The sequence below is a fragment of the Chlamydotis macqueenii genome, chromosome 4 (genome assembly GCF_036417535.1).
Source record: "Chlamydotis macqueenii isolate bChlMac1 chromosome 4, bChlMac1.mat, whole genome shotgun sequence".
Lineage (NCBI taxonomy): Eukaryota > Metazoa > Chordata > Aves > Otidiformes > Otididae > Chlamydotis > Chlamydotis macqueenii.
The window spans coordinates 79,636,370-79,654,442 of record NC_141559.1 but is presented as its reverse complement, the minus strand read 5'-3'; the positions used below and the strand labels follow the sequence as shown (position 1 = coordinate 79,654,442).

Sequence of the window (18,073 nt, the reverse complement as noted above, 5' to 3'; positions counted from 1 at the left end):
TCTCCCATCTCGTTATAGTCCCCTGCATCACGTGTCATAGTTGGAGTCACAAATTTAAACCAGGCCTATTTTGTTTCCTGAATATAGGGTTATTTTCTGACAAGGGGAAAAAAAAAAAACAAACAACCCAACAAAAACTCAGGTGCTCTGTCAGAGAGGAAGAATTTCACTATTTGCTTATTGCTCACAAGCATGCTCTGAGCTTGTGACCACATTCAGTTGACAGAGATCAATGAATGGATACAGAGCAGGAAACACACTGTGCTTGTGTCTCCTGAGAGATAATCAATAGTGCCAGATAGAAGTACTGAGACATGTACAGAAACTGAGCTGCATCTCCTAGGAGATGAATGGCTCGCTATATCTCTGGTCAGCCATAAATAATTATAGTAAATAGACCAATAATTAGATTTAAATTATTAATTTTTGAGGGACATAAGGGATCAGACTGAAATATTCCTGTCTTTCTTTGGACTTCTTTTGTTAACTGTCTGGGGAAAAACATGAAAGCTGTTCCATAGGATGATACAAACGGCTTATTGTTGATCTTTATATAAGCTGTAGGTTACCTGCTGACCTGGACTATGTACTCTGCATGTTGTAATTAATCTGCAAGGTTTTGGTCTTTTGCTAAATTTCCAGGAAGGAAATTCTAAGGCTTGAGTCAGCTAATAATGTTTGTAATATTAAATCAAATTATGATTTTTTTTTTTTTCCAAAGAAATGAAGTTTCACTTATCTTTCTTTATCTCCATAAATTAACAAATGGGCTGTAGACCTGGATATTAGGGGAAAACAAGATTATGTACCACTCACCAGTCTCTTGAAGAGACGATCAAGAATCAGGAACAGCACCTTTGTCTCTTCCTTGCTGACAGGCTTAAAGGTGGAAAGGGAATGGGCAACACTACAGACAGCTCCCAAAAAATACTTACGCACTGAAAATATAACTTAGGAGATTCTTTCCAACATGCAAGTCAAGGAAAAATCTCTGGCCAAATGTTATAAGCTGCAAACATCTACAATTCCATGGGTGAAATTATTTAGTTGTACAAAGGTACACTTGAAGTTCTCTATCTGGGGTTCACTGTATCAAAATTGTTGAGGTTGTTTCTTATACAGACCACATAACTGGTCATTAGATCTGAAACTGAGGATTCTCTCATCCAAGCAGAATGCCCTTATTGCTTGGATATAAATACATGGTTCTGTGATCAACCTGGACATTAATTATTACCTCACAGCAGGTAAGGGAGGAGCTGTGACCAGAAGAGTGTTTTTAAACTTCAGCATCTTCAAAAGCAACTCCTCAGGCAGTGAAATTTAGGGGTTGCCACAGATCTTCCTTCACACTGACGCTGAAAGCCAGTTCTATGTCATACATCTTCCAGCAGGTGTTATTTGGCTGCCTATCAAGAGCAAGAAAACCCCTCTGCTTCCCATGGATTGCACCTCCCTAATTTTTATTGCTATCAACACAGTGTGGTGAGGGAGTCCACAAACTCGTATTTTACATGGCACATGACAGCTTTGCCTTTTCTGAACCTAACTATCAAGAGTGCAACATTAAATAAATAAAAAGTTAACTGGGCATATCTTTCAACTGGGTTCACTCAAAAACTTCGGATTGAACTGAATACGGTTTTCTGTACCACCACCAAAGCAATATAATTTTTGCACTACAGGTTTTGATCATTCCCCTGGAGTGACTTATGGGGGCAGTTTGCCTAATCACCTGGATTTTTTTTTTTTTTTTGCTACATACAAGACAGGAACCAGCATGCATTTCTGTAAGATATATTGAAGTTTCCTGCTGTTCTGTGAAGTAGTTTATTATTGCCAGAGTACCATAAGTGAATAGAAAGCCTTGCAAACACATACAGAGACATTGTGCCTGCTGAGAGAAATTTACAGTGCAGTTCAGCCAAGTGATAAGAAATCAGGTGTAAGAACTCACGTTCTATACACCAAGCAAACCTCAACAGTTCACTTTCTTTCTTTTTCTTTTCCTATTTCTAATGGCACATTACAGTTCTGCCCTTCTTTTTTGTTTGCTTCCTAATACTTTTTTTTTTCCTTTAAGAAAATGATAGAATCTGATGAGAAAGAGAGCGCCATACATTCGTATCATGAAATAAAATCCACCTCCTCTTTCCTCCTGTGTTGTAGATTTTGTGACCTCTTCAGAGAAAAGGGCTGTGAAGAGATACTTAGAAATGTTTAAACCTGATTTCCATACAGCAGAATTTCTGAATCTTTCATTTTAAAAGGCCTACAGCATCATGCCCTGCACATCCCACATCATCTGTTCCCTTCTTGTTGGATACATCAGCTCCTCAGATCTGTGAGGAGATGAATAATATTTAAGAGAGGTGCAGAGCATTCTCCTAAATGCTGAGAGAGAAATGCAAGACATAAATTCTGATTAGAAAAGTTAGCTGGTTAGTATCTGTGATTAATTGGTTCTGTTCTCAGTGTGTGTTTTATCTTTAAGGAGAATCAAGCGATCCAGCTAAGCAATACAACTGGAGACATTAACTTCACAGAAAAATGCAGTTTGTCTTTTTCAGTCTTTCAGCTATTGAATTCTCTTACAGCAAAGTAAATCGTTTGCTTAAAGAGAAGTTAACTAAATTGCCTACAACATAAATTATGGAGCTATTTGATTTATAGGGTGGAATCAATTTCTTTTTTTTCAAGTATGGACCCTAATCTATATGTACTAGTTTGAACTACTTATAGACATTTATACTCAAACATCTGAAAAATGAGGCCTCAGTAAGGGTGAGAGTTCAGGTTTGGCAGGTGAAGCCCCCAACTCGTATACCAAATTAACATAGTTATTAGCCTATAACTTTAATCAATTCATTGACCACTGAGAAAAATCTTACAGCATAACTACAAAAATTCACATGAGACTGAGCAAGGCCTGACAATAGGCACTGCAATGTTTGCTGTGTATCCTCTGCAGTGGCCCCGAAGTACCTAAACCCAATAATTTAATCTGTATTTGCGGCTCAGTGTTTACACCAACTGAAGGAGTACATCACTCAGCTGCCTCAGATAATACAGAGTGAACTCTCTCTAAAAGTGGAAGGTCTGAAAGTGCAAGCTGAAAAGCAAAGCTAATGAGCTCAGGCCCAATGAAGCACCATACTGCTTTTCAGAGCCAATCTATTACCTCCACATACTGCGTTCGCTCCATATAGAGCCATCGTCTCTCTCTTGGAGTCTCTATGGGCACCTCTAACAGGGAAGTGACTGTACGTGTCAGTGAGCACTGTCAGCAGGCAGGAATTGTCATCCTTTTCCCAGGTGGGTCAATGCCAGCTCATAAAGAAATTGGCAGCTCAGGGTAAGCACAAGAGATGTCAATGGGATGGTGGCAGCATATTCTACTCCACTGGGAAACTCTTTTAAAAGTCCTTTTGATTGTCCTTATGAGCCTTTATTTATGCAAAACCCTAGGAAGAGCTGGCAATCCTGCTTTGCTCTTTGAGCCATTTTGGTGTGCATAGCAGGCGGCTTATGCTTTTAAGGATAGAAACCCACATTTTCTTCTCATACTGTTTTTCAGATGTGTAATTATAGTTATTTCAATGAAGTAGTTCCTGGCTGATTTCTGAGTAGTTAAAAGAGAGAAGCAGCCTTGCCAAATGGCAAGAGCCCTGAAAATTTTCAGGAAGTGGATTGTATTACTGCCTGATCGAAGAGACTGCTGAGTACCCTTGTACAAGTCTTATCTTACTTCATTTTTACAGAAAGGGATATCACACCTTTTTATAATGTGCCTTGAGACGTTCTGATGAAAACAGCTCTTTAAGAGCTAAGTGGCATTGCTATGATATTACAAGTGGACCACATGCAGAAACAAATCTTATTCTCTTGAATTTAAAAGGTTGTATCCAATCACTTTGTTTTTCTGTCTTGTCATATTATGTAAATTGTATGGTTTGCTTGTTATGACAGTAAAGCCATGCTGAGATTGTTTCCTGAAGAAATACTTCCCTATTCAGAATACATCTGAGATATTTAAAGATATTCAGGCAATTGTCTACCTATCCGCCTTTCTTTATAGGAATAGCTTATCACTGTAGCACCTGAAATCTGACCTTTCTGGCTGTACATTTCTACTTATATCTGACTTCCTTCTTACAATGCAACACTGAAGACCCAAAACACCAGAAACAGGCTGTTCTTAAGTCATAGAGCAAACAGAAAGTTAACTTAAATTGCAAACCATCTCCTTGGAGATCAACAGGTGAACTTCACCCTCTAAGAAGTCAGTAAAAATTAAATCATTTTATTTGGGGCTGATCTGGATAAGGCAGAGCTCCTTATGGAATAGGTAGGAGCACTCACTGAGTCCAAAAACATGCAACAGCTATTTTAACAGGTGACTGCACAGTGACAAATGTATACTCGTGACATCAGTGGCCTCAGCCTTTATGTTTATTCTGGTAGGGTAACCATAGTTGTAGTATTCTTTAATATGTCTACTTAACTGACCTAAATAGTACAACATACTCTACACAGAGAAGTAGCATATTGGAATATTTTGATCTAGAACCAAAACCTGCAAAAATTTGATCTCTCCTCTCCATTATTAGACATGTCATTGAAAGCATTTCATAAGTTTCAGGAATAGGAAGATCTGAAACCATCTGCACATTCAAATCCCAGGAAAGAAAAACAGTAGCATATGAAGACTAATCTAATAAGAACAATATTGATTCTTGGATGTTATTTCTATTATGATTAGATTAAAATTTGGGAAGAACTCCTCTCTTAATATTTCCCTAAAGTACTAAAACCAACAATCACGTTACAATGGAATTCAAGCTTTAAAGAGTTTGAAATTCAGCTAGAGCAGTTCCAGTGAACTTCATATCCTTTTAAATCCTCTTAGTGCCTTAAGACATTACTGTGTAAGGGGGAAGCAACAGTTTCTATTTCAATTGAACTGGATGTTAGTTTTCTCAGCTAGGTTTGATGAAGAGGAATTATCGGGATGGAGTGATGAGAGGTTTCATTCAATTGAATAGAATCATAGAATCATAGAATCATAGAATGGTTAGGGTTGGAAGGGACCTTCAAAGGTCATCTAGTCCAACCCCCCTGCAAGGAGCAGGGACATCTTTGACTAGATCAGGTTGCTCAGAGCCCCATCCAACCTGGCCTTGTAGCCACTCCTCTTAATGGTTTGACAAATGCAGGGAAGGACACTAGTTTTATGAATGCTACATTTTTCCACTCTCCAAAACAAAGCTTGGGGTACTATATTAACATTGACTTTGACACACTTGATAATTTTGGCTGGGGAGAATTTGTATATGAATTAGCAGAGTGGCAGTGTTTGGAGAATGCTTGGTCTAGAGCCACTGCTGTCCCACCAGCATGGGGAAAACAAAAGAATTGGAAAAGTGTAGATGGTATCCCTGAAAATGCTCACGAAACAAGCTGTGCCTATTAGTCTTGTGTCTCCCTTGATGGGTCAAAATTAAACTCTGTGAGTCTGAGGTTAGTGTAACTGATGGATATGGTCAGTCACTAGAGTTTCACACAATCATGAAAGGTTCACAGGAGACAAGGTCCAGTGCTCAGCTTGTAGTAATAATAAAATACATTTCAATTCACATTGTTCACTCCTATCTGTGCAGAGTCCAAGAAACATTATTTTATGTAATGATCAGACTGTTTCTTATGTCCTTTGAAGCTGTTCGTTAGGCTATTCGACTCATTAGAATATAAGTATATACTTCAAAGGCTTTGAATAAAATAGAATTAAGGAAGTAACATTTCTCTTTTTTTTTTCCCCTTAAAAAAAACCCAACTAATTAAGACTTGATTATATGAAAAGAAACAAATATAAAATAATCACTGTTTAAGAAAGTCTTTTTCCACGGAAATTCAGTTTACTCTTTATTTCAACTGTATTAGCCAGTAGTCTGTAGCTGATTAGAGTTGCTCAACAATGTTTTTTACTGTCTGATTATAGTTTCTCAATGATGTTTTCTGTTGCTCTCATAGGATCTATGAAGCCAGGTTTCAAATATACTTGCTTACTTGTCTTATTGTTCATGGCTTTCACATCTACCTTCAGTAATGCAAAAGGTAAGTATTTAAGAAGCAATTTATCATCACTTATTCTATACTCTGGACAAAGATAGATGTCATACCACATAGCATGATTTAGATGGAAGATATTACTTTGAAATGGGTCAAGCTGCATGGGAAATTACCCCCTACTCCACCTCTTAGTAAAGTAACATTTCTTCAGCTTCTCATCTGTAAGAAATGCAAAACACTGATTACTCTGTTTTTCTGAATAATCTGAAACCCACAAAAAACAGAAGAATGATGTCCCCCAGTGTTGTGTTTAGAGTCAGTGTTTGCTTCTGGCATCACCTTGTCAAAAAATAGGCAAGCACCTCAGCTTATCAAGATGTATCAGAAAGAGACGCTTAAATCAATATTACTATTCAGGACTTTAGAGAACGAAAGATAAAGTACACCTGTATATAGATAAGGATGTTCAAATGTAGCCTTTTTGCTCCTATTGAAAGAGAAAAACAAGTACAATACAGAGGAAGGGTGGATCTTCATTTAAAACCAAACACACAGTGAAAAAGAAAGGTAGTAAAAGCAGTAGTAGCAGGTAGTAAGAGGGTAGTAAGCCCTCCTAACATTTCAGGGAAGCCACAAAAAGTGTCAGCCCAAGTGTCAGCAATTAATTAAAAATTGGGTGACCTTTAGATTCCCTGCAGTGTGAAGAGGGTCCGGCTTATTGCCATGATTGTGAGTCAGTCCAGTCCTATCGGTATAATTACTGCTACCATCAGGCAAATAATCTCAAACCTTTTACTGATGTCTTGCCTGAAAAAATAATCCTCCAGCCGCCCACCAGCAGCAGATTTTGAGATATGTATCACCAGCCTCCAGCTTTCGCCTAAATTAGCTCTGTAGTTTGACATCTGACTGCAGCCTTCTCACCATCCCCTAGTGAACTGGTAATGATAGGCAATTTAAACCCCAGCCAATAAATTACTTTTAACTAGATGAAAATTCAGCATTGTGGCAACTCAGAGAAATGAAGACTCAGCAGTTCTGTAGGAGGATGTTGGCTGTGATGCCCTTTGCTCTAGGACATTTGCTATCCCAGTTGGGTTTCCATTCAACACGACTGAAGGACTGGCAAATTCATCCTCACAGGACCACTGCACGTGTCTACCATTTGCCAACCATCCCTGCCTATAGCAGAAATGCATACTATTACTGGGTCCATGCTGGAAAAGATGTGTTGGTTCTGGAAACAGTTGCTGTTGACAGGAATGGAAAACAATCTGTGTACACTAGTAGATTTGGGAAAAAAAAATACAATATTTGACTGGCCTCTCCGATGATTATTCAGTGGCCTGAATTGTCCTGTATGTTCACCTGAATTCTAAGTTCACTTGCCTATATCTTTGGGAGACAATCAATGACAGATGATTGAACAATAGTATTTAAATCTAATAGTTAAGCTCTAACACTCCAGTATTTGTAGTAAACATGAAACTTTTCCATTGCCTCTCAAAAGCATCTTGTGTGTACAAGAAAAGAAGGGGCGTGAGAGATGTCTCATCCTTCCTCCTTACATCTCCCAGGAAAAATCTGTCCAAAATTGAGAATCTCCAAGGTGCCAGACTGCCTTACTTAATGGTTGTTATTAACTAGCTAGTTGTTTTAGGAGAAATGAGAGGCTACTTGAACATAACACAATTAATATTTAATTTGCATACTGGTTCCAAATTTGAAATTATACCTGTTTTGTCTGAATTATTGCCAGTCACATCCACTGGCAGAAGAGGAGCATAGTGGTGAGAAATACTCTGTGCAACAGGATGTAAACCCATCTGTATCTTGTGCAGAGCACAGGGACTGATTTCTACCCCACAGCATCAATGGGGTTTCAACAGTCTCAATTTCAGCCTGCTTCTGGACTTTGCAGGCTAAGGACTTAGATGGTTTCTAATTTGGAGCATGCCAAGTAATAATAATAAGGAAAAAATTCCCTCCCTTTAGGGTTTTGTATATTAGAGGTAGAAAAATCTTATTTATTAGACACTTGGAAATAAATCTTAGTCCCAAAAAGTGAATCATTATTCCACGTTCTAGTAAACAAATCACAAAGGCTGACCATTTAGATTAATGAAAATGGTTTCATTTTTATTTTCAAACAGCAACAAACAAAATCAGACCAAATAAAGCTTGGTGGTTTTTTTTGGCGTGTTTAGAGCCTCTTGAATTCAGAAACAAACAAACCCAAAGCTCTCAAGGCTGAGGCATGTGCAGTTTATTCTGCTTCTTCAACCAGAAAGGGATCCTTTTCTGCCTTCCGGCTTGAAAACCTTCTGGTTGTGAGTCTCAGCACATCTTTTTCTTCAGTCTTGATATATTCTTTTTTTGCCTGAGGAACTAAAGCAGGGTGAAGTAGCTTACGGTTTGCACTAGAGAACCAGATAAATTAGTAGCTTCATTTGTTTTCTTCTAAACTGACAGGGACTTCAGGCACTTCAAAGCAGACTGCTCTGTTGCCCAATAGTAATTTCTGACATTCTGGTTGTACCTGCTTATTATTTATTTCTTTTCCTCCAGCAATATCATCTACTGTATGTTGTACCTCGAATTCACACTTGTTCATATCTTTGAAGAAAGGCTCAGTAGCTGTGGTTTGGGGTTTTTTTTGGGGGGGGATAGGGAGTGAATAGCATCCTCTGAGTGGGATTCTCTTATTTATATGTGCACACACACATTCATGCACAACCACATGCATGTATAGCCATATTTAATTTAAAATAAGAACTGGAAGTATAAATTTCTTGTATTTAAATAGTTTAAGAATAGACTTCCTAATTATCCATTGCAAGCATTGCCTGGAAATTACACAAAGAATAAAGTGTATATCTAAAATGAAATATTTTTATATAGCAATTTTTACTTTTTACTCAGAAGAAACTGAAGAAAAAGTGATCCATTTTGATAGAGTGAAAAATATATGCAACATCAGTAACACAGTCAAAGATCTTGACTGTCTTTATTCTATTATTTCACTAAAAATTGGCAGGAATAATTTCTTCTCATTCTGCCATGGTCCAAGTGCGTAAACAATATATGACCAAGATCCAAAATGAGCATCTTGTACATACAGCATCCATTTTGCTGTTGGAGCTCTTCTGGCAATGTGAACAAAGCTATTTGCAAACATTACTGCCTGGGACACGTTTTTCTGAAGCATGAACCAAATGAAGCACATCAGTAAATGGATGACATGAGAGCACTGGGGGAATTCACCTGCTCCTCTACCTGGTGATGTGGCCTAAAAAGCAAAAGCTGGAGAGGCAGGAACGTGTATGAACAGAACATGCAAAATTGTCTGAGGTTTTTGTCCCCAAATGGCTAACTCTAAGGGAAGACAACCATCTGTCAGATTAAACAGAAATTAAACAGGGAATTATGAAGACATTTTTTAAAAATAAGGAGGAGGCATCTTGAAGAGAGGAATTAAAGATGGAGCAGCTTGCCCCAGCTTGCGAGGTGCAGCATCAAGGGACCCCAATTCAGCATGCAGATGTGACCCCAAGGGGGCTTTCTCACTGTTCGGAGATATATTGATAATCATTATCATTCTGAAGAGTGATTAAGATCGTGGCCTATCTGCTGTATTGCTGATATCAATGCCAGATGCATCATTTACTGATTGACTCTTAACGATGTGTTGTTAATCCATCAATAAACCACTTTGATCCTGATTTGATTGAGTTCGTATAGGTGATTGGTTTTTTCCCTGTGACACTGATTCATAAAAGAAGGAATCATAGAATCACAGAATGGTTTGGGTTGGAAGGGACCTTTAAAGGTCATCCAGTCCAACCCCCCTGCCAGGAACACAGACATCTCCAACCAGATCAGGTTGCTCAGAGCCCCGTCCAACCTGGCCTGGAATGTTTCCAGGGATGGGGCATCCACCACCTCCCTGGGCAATCTGGGCCAGTGTTCCACCACCCTTATTGCAAAAAATTTCTTCCTTATATCCAGTTTAAATCTACCCCCTTCTAGTTTAAAACCATTAGCCCTAATCCTGTCACAGCATGCCCTACTAAATATGATTACATCTAAGTTTTAACTTTAAACTGGAATGCTACCTGAGGAAATCAATCATCCTGGGCTCACTTCCAGTAATTAATAGGACATCATACTTCTAGGTGGAGATTTACGTCCCATACTGGCTGTGTGACCCCTATGACTGGGAAAAATCTACAGAAACCAAGTCTTTAGGAAAGTGCCTAAAATCAAGTGACTGAAGCAGTGCTGGAGTGTATGTCTTAAATTGGACTTTTTTTATGCTGGAGGAAGGTGTCACCCTGTAACTGGGATCCACTACACTTAGTTCAAGCAGGTCATCTATTTTAAGGCAACTACAGGCAGTATTTACTTGCTGAATAACTCAGTGGTCAGAGGCTTCCATTAGAAGCTGAAAAAACGTGGATCTCAAATCTTCCTAAGAGTATTTGGACATCTAATTTTATTAAATTACGTAATTTTATTGAATTACTTTATTACCAAAACTCTGGAGTCCCCTACAACTGGTATACACTTTGTTAACACCTATACTAATAAATTAAACAATACTTGGAAATATTCCTGACATAGGAACCTCACTGGGCATATGCTTAAATTGTCTGTGATACTGTTTTGGCCCATAAGTATCTTGTGTGGAGTTGTGAGGTTTGGGAGGGGTAAGAGGATTAACTAGCATGCCTTACTGTGAGAGAAAAATCCCAGGTACATTTAATATGCTGTCACAACATGCCCATAACCTATCTGCCCAATCTGAGCTATTCCATTTGCAAGGACTCTTAAATCATTTGTTGGAGTACACCAAAGGAAAGTTGGACATTGTTTTTCATTGTGGAATAGTTATGACTCCACTGAGTAGATCAGTATTATATAGCAAGTATTCAGTGTTTCGGGCTCTGCAGGTGTATATTCCATTATACCGGATCTCCGTCTTGAGTAAGCTAATGCTTACTAAAAAATAGTGAGACTCAGAGAATGACTTCTGTACAGGGGTAAAGAAGTGAAGCAGTTGTGATCACTGCTGTCAAAGCCCCTTGATAGGCACATCTTCTGTTGAGACTGTGAACAAACAAAGTCTGCTAGACACATTTGCTGGGACTAAGTGTAACACAGGTCCAGCATTGTGACAGTACAAACAAAGTAGTTAAACTGGGGCTAACTCTTCTTGATAATTCTACTTTGCTAAAGGCAATTTATAACTATGAACAATAAAAAAGATTTAGAGTTTTTTTCTTTGCATAAAGAGATCCTACAATAAGCTCAGCACTTTGCAGACATATAGGTGAAGTCATCCCTGCCTTGGCAATTTCCTGAGACAGAAATATTAAGGGATCAGGAGAAGACAGCAAGTCAACCAGATACAAATCTGTGAGATAGCTTGTGAACAGCATGGCAGCAGTGAAACTTTTGAATTAAGAATTAAATCCAAAGATCCACAACCCTCCCCAAAAAAGTCAGCAGCATGCTTAACACTAACAGGCAGTCCTGATGACATTTTACTGACCCTCCCGTTGGGACCACAGATGATAAGAACTGAATGTGCACGGTGGCTAAAGGATCTCTTTTTCTTCTGGCAAATCAGCAGGGGACCGAAAAGGAAATTTGCTGACAGCTTGCTATTTTCTGTGGCTAAATCCAAGGCTTCTCATGCTGCCTCCCACTGTGAACATAAATTCATTTGAAAAATAAACAAAGTAAAAGAGGGAAATATAGGCTTTTAATGCAAATTGCCTAGTACTAACCAAATAAAGAGGCTAATAATAAGTGATAACAATACAGACTCATGCCCTTGTCAAGAGAAATAAGAGTCTTATTTGGTATCATTCATAGTTACAAATTAAATACATTATAGGTATTTCTTTCTCTTTTGTGTAGATTGGATTATTAATCTTTACTTTTTAATGTTCATTTTAAGGTTAGCAAATTCTTTCATCTTCTTTGGATATCGTATAATAAGGTCACCTACTGACTTGGAGCTTTTTGAAGCGTCTTGTCTTCCTGTCTCCTTCTTCCCTACACCTAAGTTCCTTCTCACAGTCCCACATCTTAGGTCAAGAGGTAATGGTTTAGGGTAAAATTGCTTTTAATTTTAGGAAGTGAAAATCCCACCGAGATTTCTGGGAGGTTCATCCTTGTAAACACAGATCCTGTTACAGAGATCCTGTTATGTATCTGAGAGGGACTGTGTTGGTGAACCATCGTCCTATTAATCCCAAGGCACAGAATGCTCCTGTCTCACAAACATAAAAATGAGGTAGAAAGTAGGCTTAGAGTGATGATCAAATTACATCTATTTAATGAGTTACCATTCATCAGCTGAGCTGTGGTAAATGATTGAGTGACCATGTATTCTTAGATCGTGACATATGTAAGACAATACATATTATTTTTGGTTTTAGGACATGAAAGAACATTCAGAGTAGGCTGCCATAGCTCAGATGAGGCATGACAACTGACTGAATAGCAGCAATTCATGGCTACTATTAGTCTGGTCTAAACAGCTAATGTACTACAAAGATATACTTCAAAGAACATAGGGATTCACATAGGAATTTGTAGGAGACATTCCGCATTAGACATTGTGACAAGCAGTATATTATCATGTTGAATTAATGTATTTCCAATGTTAGGTATAGTGTGTCTGTATATTAATTGGATGATTTTTTTATTGCTGTGAATAACAAGTAATGCTCAGATGTACAAGTTGAAAAATAATAAATTGTTCCATACTTTCCTATGCAATGTCATGTAAGTTAATGGATGGGACTTCATTTTGCTCAGGTCAGATACATTGCTGAGAGGCAAAGTAAAATTTACATTTGAAATCTCTGTTTTGCAACAACAGCAATTTCTACACAGAGGCTTATTAGCGGTTTTATCTTGTTTGTCTCTGGATAGGTACGTTAGAGTCTAAGTGCTCAGATTATCTTTCAGTCACACTCTACATGCATGAGAGAAAATATTTCTGGCTGGTTAAGTAATCCCAGCTGTGATTTGTCTATGTGTTTTAGACACATAGTAGTGTTTTACTCAAAAAGCCATGGAGCTATTTCAGACAACAGCATTTTTTCTTTCAAAGGTATCTCAATTCAAATACTTCAGCTGAGTGTAAACAAGCTGGAATTGCATAAGAAAGAGTAAACTATTCCTGCTCCAAACCTGTTAAACATAAAAAGCACAGAAGAAAATAGATGAATCCCATCTGTAAGGTCACTGTCAGTAGACATGGCTTGTAAAGTGCTGAGGTTCTGTGGTCAGACAAGTTCCTTTTGAAATGCATAGTGTTTTACGGATTATATTCAGGTCTTGCACAGTCAGGCATTTTGTAGAAATCTAATATTCAAATAGACATCATCTTCGGAAGTACAAGCAGGAACACAAAGGTAATATAAAATTTTGTCATACTAGCCCAGAGGACAAACTATGTTTTTCAATACGGATATTTGGGGATAATAAACATGTAACCAGCTGGGTATGGGTTTGTGCACTGATAGACGATTATTTGGTCTGTTTATCGGCACACTCACAGAAGAGATGTTGTCCCATGACAACAAACGTATTTTTGGAAATGCTTGGAATAGAATGCAATTCCTGTGTGCAGTATGGACACACTACCTGGAAGGGACTGGGTTTTCATAGAATCATAGAATCATAGAATGGTTAGGGTTGGAAGGGACCTTCAAAGGTCATCTAGTCCAACCCCCCTGCAAGGAGCAGGGACATCTCTGACTGGGTCAGGTTGCTCAGAGCCTCATCCAGCCTGGCCTTGAACGTTTCCAGGGATGGGGCCTCCACCACCTTTCTGGGCAACCTGTTCCTGTGTTCTACAACCCTCATTGTAACCCTCATTGTTTTCTTGGTTTTGGAGAGGGCAAGAGGGTTTAGCCAAGCAGGCATCAACTCAGCCACGCTTCCTGGCATCAGAACCAACATGTCTTATTCCTTGCCAAACAGCTAGACACAGCTACAAACTCGAGTCAAAACTGCAGAAAATTCTGAGATTGATAAAAGGTCTTAGCTTTAGCTGTGCTTTGGCTTGTTTTGCTATTGTGGAATCTTTAAGATTATTTTTCTCTGCAAGATTTCCCTCAAGGCTGCATGATTTGAGAGATGAGGCATCACAAGGTCTCTTTTGTCCCCATGCTGGAGAGGAGGACAGGGAAACAGGAAGTGTTCTGGGTCTTTACCTACATCTATCTGTATCTTGGATACGCTGACTGTTGCAACTAATGTGCAGTCTGAAATCAGGTTAAATGGAATTGAAGGAATACAGAAACTGAAAACATTGGTAACACAACTTCTTGGTAATGCAACTTTTGAAATAAAGGAAATCTGACCCTAAGGTTTGACTGCTAATATTCGGCATGCCTAAAGGCAATGGCAAATGATGGGTCCCTCAGGAAGGAAGGGTGTGCCTCCTTGAACAGAACTGGCATGTCACCCTCAGCCCAGGGAGTACTCACTGTCTCCATTGAGAGCGGCTGACTACACAAAAAGAAACACTTCTCAGCATTAAATTGGAGAAAATAAGTCAGAGGTAGCCTGAGCGGAGAGCTGCCTCGCAGTGAAGAGGAGCTATTTCTGAAAGATTATTCCGTCAGTACATTCTCAAGGTCTTGTTGACTTTGCATTTCTTTTCATAGATATTCTTATTTCTACATGTACAAATAGGATATAGCTGACTCCTTATGCCTTTCACAAACTGAGGTTTAAAAGTACGTTAGCAATTCAATTTATCAAAATTTGTTTTTCTATTAAGCAGTTCATGCTTCGTAATTAAAAACTGTGTGTCATGTAGAATAATCCCTTAAAGGAAATAAAAATCGTCTTGACCATAATGACCTACTAGTTGCAGCATTCACCTTTGAAATTCACAGCTTGCTTTCTTTTCTTTATTGAAAACACTAAAGGTGTATTTGAAGATACCTCCAGATTAAATTTAAATAGTGAAGAAATTCTTAGTAGTCCAATTCCCTTAATAGCAAGAGGAAGCTCTATCTGACATTAATTTCCAACTTAACTGATTTAAAGAAATCTTGAAATTTTATTACTTTCACTCTGAAACAAAACAGATTTTAATGAGGCATCTTCTTCAATAATAGCTATGCATTCAAACCATATTAGAGAAGGAAGTAGTTCTGTAACAAAATTAAATTAATTGCCATTTTTAAATTAAATTGAAATGCAATGAAGTGATCTTGTAGTCTATTGAAACACTAGTAGACTGACATTTCCTGACTGATATAGTTGCAAACTTCCTCTTGGCATGTGACACTTGGATCATGAATGCTTGAATCATCACTGCAATGTTATTTCTTAATACATAAGTATTGAACTTTGGTTGCAGTGAAGTCAGAGGCAGTCTCCAAATCATATAATTCCTGGCCGGTATCTGCCAAACTTAGGTAATCTCCTATAACAAAGATTTTGCAGCATTCTCACACAATCTCTTCTTCTGCTTCAGTAACCATATCGGTAGAAATTCTACCTTAATTTCTAGATCTATTTCTTTTCATATTATATCATTATTGCTTCCTCTATCCATTACAGTGTGGAGAACACATTATTTCTTTTTTTTTATTTTTTCCTTTTTTTTTTTTTTGTAGATGCCTTTAGACATTTGTACAGTTATCTTGTTTCTCCTGAATTTTGTATTCCCTCTTTTCTCAAGATTCAAAACCTACCTTCTTTTCAATCTTTCTTGTGGATGATATTTCCTGTATTTCTAGAATAATTTTTGCTTCTCTTCTCTGGCCTCCTTCCAGCTGTTCACAACTATTTTAAAGTATGCTGTGCAACACTGAGGAGAGCATTTCAGCTAAAGCCACTGAGTAGATTAGAAGGATTACTAAGATTACTACATATGTCTTGCAAGATATGATTTTTCCTTTCATCTGACCTAAATTTCTTTGGCTTTTATCCCTTATTTTTCATTTTACAGATGGATATGGATAGATTATGTGAATCACCCTATTTCACATAGGAAATTCTGAGATGTGGGAACTAAGTACACATCTATGAAGTCTGAATTTCAGCTGACATAGGAATTTTATATTCCATAAATAATTTTCAGGGTTTTCACACAGTATTGTTTCTCCCTAGCTATCTTTGTCCTTCAATAGTTTCACTGCTCTTTCTAGCCTTTTTACAGGCCAAACACATTCTCCATGTCTTGACAGCAGCCCCAAAATTCCCCTTATGTCTGCTTTAAAAATCTCAGAAGCATAAATTTCTCTCACTGGTTACAAGAACCTCATATGAAATGGCCTCACACATTTCCTGTTTGGTCTCCTTCTTTACTTTTTGCGTGTCTTAGGTGTTATTCTAAATAGAGATTCTGCTTTTTGGATATTCGGGAAGTACCTGCCACATATTGAACATCACTTTGAAGAGCAGAAAATATTTTTCCCATTTCTTTGCTGCCATCTGCCATCATACAGTCATCAGCTCTAGTGGAGACATTTTTCTTGACATTGGTGCAAAAAAAAAATCATAGGAAAGTTTATTGGTTGCTATCAACAAAAAGGAGCATCTGATAAACAATTAGCAATAGAAGTTGGGCATGAAAAACAAGGTTAGAGAGTTTTATTAATCTAGTTATTGTACCTGCAAAAGTAACTAAACTAAACTAAACTAAATTTGGGATATTTTTTCACCTTCAGAAATGCTGTCATAACATTAATCAGTGATGGAATTTCACAGCAAATAGGCATCTCAGTAAACTGTGAGAAAAAGATATCATGGAAAACATGAAATTTTGATAATAAGATTAAGTAATAATAAAAGTCCTTCAATTGGTAACATGGGATCAGCCCAGAAAAAAAAGAGATTTGGAAATTCGGTGCAATACAGGGATCTCTTGTCTGCTACTCCTGTTACATAGGCCACAAGAGCACTATATTGTTTATATAAACAGGGACCTGGCAGCGTGCTTAACGACAAGTCAGCGATCAGAAACAACATATTTTAGAGAAGAAAAAGTCCTTCCCTCTGCTCTGAAGGCTGATCTTCCAACATGCAGACAACTCTGCTCCTAATTCCATGGGTTTTTTTTTTTAATTGTGGACAAGCTTTGAACCTATTGGTCTCATTTGATTACCTCCAGATTATTCTTATTCTAAGCATGTACCATTGTCATTTCCAGAGTGTTTGGTTCCTTGCAAGACAATGGCTTAACTGACCAGGTGTTTCTGACCTAAATGGGATTTTAGGACAAGATACTAGAGATGCAACAATATGAAATATCTCAAGTATTTATGGTTGAGGTTTTTTTTTAGTAAATATTCACAAAACCAAATGAAGTGCTAGTGCTTTTAAAAAAATTAACTCTATTTTTCATTTTCAGTCTAATCATAATAATTGGAAGTTAATCTTCTTTTCCTTTTTATTTTCCTAGGCTGTAATCCATTTTGTGGTTCTGTTATGGCACATGAAATGGATCATCTGCACTAGAATGGAGACTGTGGTGATGAAGTGCCTTCTGTTTTCCCCATAATGTTCTCATAGAAGACTGATGAGTAAGATCTTCAGAAACAATTACAAAGAGGGAGATCCATCAACAGTCAAGACTGAACTTCCCCCCCACCCCCCACCCCGAAGTTTTTTCTGAGTCAGTTTGACTTCATTTCTAGAGTTCTGAGCATCTTCTCTTATGGAAAATTATTTATAAAGACTCCAGTAAAACCAAATTGTTCAAGATAGACAATTCTGAAAGTAGTGTTTGGCATGGATTAAAAAATGTTTGATGAGTCCTTACATCTATCTTATCCTCGTTTTCATTGCTAAAAAAGGGTAAATCCTTCTTATCTTATCAGAATGGAGTTGCTCTCATTTTTATGTGACACACACACACAAAAAAAGAAAATATCAGAGGGCTTTTCTTTTTTTTTTATGGAAGAGTTTTAGGCTGCTTTATAGCTCTGACAGTCTGCAAACTTTACTTTTTGAAATAAAC

At 37.8% G+C, this 18,073-nt stretch overlaps 1 long non-coding RNA gene across 1 annotated transcript in view; it reads left to right on the top strand.

Annotated features, from left to right (window-relative positions):
- The window catches only part of LOC147601041 (uncharacterized), a 91,089-nt gene extending 73,380 nt beyond the window's left edge, over nt 1-17,709 (top strand). Inside the window, exons 3-4 of the long non-coding RNA XR_015258358.1 lie at nt 6,031-6,114; nt 17,516-17,709. This is a non-coding gene — a long non-coding RNA (uncharacterized LOC147601041). The remainder of the gene's footprint in view (nt 1-6,030; nt 6,115-17,515) is intronic.
- Nucleotides 17,710-18,073: the final 364 nt, after the last annotated feature.